The sequence below is a fragment of the Mycteria americana genome, chromosome 7 (genome assembly GCF_035582795.1).
Source record: "Mycteria americana isolate JAX WOST 10 ecotype Jacksonville Zoo and Gardens chromosome 7, USCA_MyAme_1.0, whole genome shotgun sequence".
Taxonomy (NCBI): domain Eukaryota; kingdom Metazoa; phylum Chordata; class Aves; order Ciconiiformes; family Ciconiidae; genus Mycteria; species Mycteria americana.
In genome coordinates, this window is record NC_134371.1 from 30,108,007 (window position 1) to 30,111,016 (window position 3,010).

Sequence of the window (3,010 nt, forward strand, 5' to 3'; positions counted from 1 at the left end):
TCACACTGCTCCCTTGTGCTTATACTCACTCTAATATTGCCAAATTTATGTGCTGTGCAAAACTATGTCAGGAAAGGTATTGTATACCCCTTTGCAGGGGGAATACAAGGGACCAAAGGCATTGCTCCTCCTTACCCAAATACTTCCACTGCCTTCCCAAAGCTTTAGAAACACAATGAGCAGAACTTGGCCATTATGACTTGCTAGAAGCATCTCTTAATTTGCAAGTTGAAGGTGGGGAGAATGTAACTAAGTGGGAATGCTGCAGCTCTTGACATGTTCAATTCATGCTGGATTCCCCATGGAATGGACAAATAATTAAAAGAAAAAAACTTTTTTTTCTCAGCCTGTCCTTAACCTTTCACAAAACTGAATGCCTGGTACTGGCTGAAGACCTGCTTCAGTGACGTGGGGTTTGTACTGTCTTGTTTCACTAGCTGTGCTGCTACCAGACGCACATTATCTATCTGCCTTCTTTTTTTCTTTTTGATGGAAAAATTTCCACCTCTTTTTTTGCATACCAAGCTCCTGAAAATCATTAGCCAGTTGTGCTGGCTGTCCATCCTTTATGGAAGAGATCCCAGACATCTTGGTTTAGCTATCCTTCATCCTCAACGCAGCTCCCTGCAACCAAATACAACTCATTCTCATCCAAATCTGATTTTACCATCGTACCTTTTAAACAGAAAAAAAAAAAAAAGGGAAAAAAAGTAATCTGCTTGTACAGCCTTTCACTGCAGGAGACTTTGGCCCAAGACACGAACTGCTGGGCACAACAGCAAAATGAAACCAAAGCAAAACAGCAAAAAAAGCAGAATAGTGTAGGTATGCCCTTTTGGGTCACCTGTAATTCAGTTTTGTGTATGAAGACAGACAGGATCAGTGGGTCAGAGGAAGCAGTACAGATGCATAGTTCCGTATGTGATATGTTCACGAGCTTGTGCCTGTGCATCTATGACCTATATTTGGATATACAGTCTATAAAAAGCCTCGGTACAAACAACCTCCAGCAGCAGTCCAGATCCCCTGTCCCTGTTGTTGCTGCCTGCTTCAGGAGGGAGGATCAAGCCCACGCCGGTGTTTATTTCTTCTCTTTGTGTTCTCCAGGAGGATGGCTAAAGCTGGCATCTCTCTGCACTCCCTGAACGAGACGTTAAACAGGTCATTGAAGGGTTGTGCTAGCACTGTGCTAAGGGACAGGGCAGGAGAGAGGAGACAGGACGATCTGTTAGCACAACAAACCTGCCCTTCCTTGGAAATTTTTGTGGGTAATAGGATGTAAATATACATTGTGCGTATGTGGGAAGTGAGTGGTTCATGAGCACTCTTCTATTTCTCCTTTGCTCATTGGGGAGGGAAGGGGGATAGAGCCACAAGCTGCACTGTTTCGTGAACGCCATTCTGGCCAGGCTGCAAACTGCTAGTCCTGGCAGTTTGCTGCAGGATTTGTGTAATTGCTCCACAGCAAAGGTCTGTCGCTGCATGAAGTGTTGCCGGGTGATCATAGGTAATGGGAAATTCGGGTTGGCGCTCTGCTGCTGTTGTAAATGGGAGATTTGGGTTGAACTGAATTTGGGAAAATGCCTCAGAGTCTGGAGGGTTCAAAGATAGGAAGTAAGTGGTTATCATTAACAAAAAAACAACCCCTGAGAACGGACCTTTCTTAACTTATAAGTTAAAGAAAGAAAATCACTGTTGGTGAGGAATTGGGACATAGGTGATGCTGATTCATCTTCCATTTTCAAAGCCTGTACTCAGAAGAGGAAAGCTTGACCGACAGGCTCATTGGGTTCATGTAAAATAATCTGGCCCAAGCTGCCTCTGCTGGCACCAGCCCGTGTGTTCAGCTGTAGTGTGACAGCAGAGTCGCTGGTAGATGGTGTCTCTAACCAGCTGGGCAGACAACAATCACAGGGTCAAATGCAAGCTATGAGCACGGTTCTTCAGGAAGAAGAGTTGAAAAAGGGTCTGAAATTCCCCACAGTTAGAGACAGGTGAGACAGTGTTCCCTCTCAGTGGACTTTCACGTATGGCTTTTCATATACTACCTTTAAAGGTACCATGCAAATGGTATCAAGCACCAGCTGATAGACTTGGTAAGAGACTGCTTTTCTGGTCAAGATACTGACATTGTTCACCAACGGCTTTTATGGCTTGTGATTCACACACCAGTAACCGCAAAAAAAGATACTAGAGACCTGACCAGAGAGAGAAACAGAAACAGGAGAACCACTCCTGAAAGAAAAAGTTAAAATTAAGTCTGTGGGAAACTGATTGAAGAAGTGAGCATCTAACTGGTACCATGAAGTGAGTGTACAGGAAGAGCTGTGGAGAAGTGTGGGGCTCTGCATTGGCCTGGAAAATAAAAATGATGTGACGGCTCTAAAGCAATGAAAAATGTCATTTTCTGTAAGTGCCTGAACAGCAGAAATAAGGCTACGCATACAACCACGCTTTCAGAAAAGTGGGAGTGCTAGATCTCTTACTGCAAATCTTCCAAGTACAGTTCTGTATGCTGTCAAGAGGAGAGGAACTTCAAAAGCTTTCTGGTAAAGAATGGGGACGTGGTTTGTGCATACACTAGACAGACATTAGAGGTCACCCACTCAATGGTACCTTCACTTACATTGAAGGAAAAAGTGTTTAGAAGTTTGATTGAAATGAAAGCAGGAGGTTTAATCCATTCTTCCTTGTTTCATTCAGAACTTGGATCAAGAGACAGCAGCACTGATTCTATCAGAATTTACAAAAAGCTGTAGAAGATTAGTTATGGAGATCGGTTGTACCATGGTGTAACTGAACAGATATTTTTAGAACCAAAATTCGCAAATGCTGAAATGTTTGCTGCAGATGCTTAAAAATACACAAGAGTAATTTACAGACAGGCAATATACCCCATACCAAAAAAGTGCTGGAAAAATAAAACTGGTCAAATTCTAAAGCATTGGACTAAAGGCTGCTGAAAAACAACTACAGCACTGACAGTAGCGTTAATGATGAGATCTTTGAT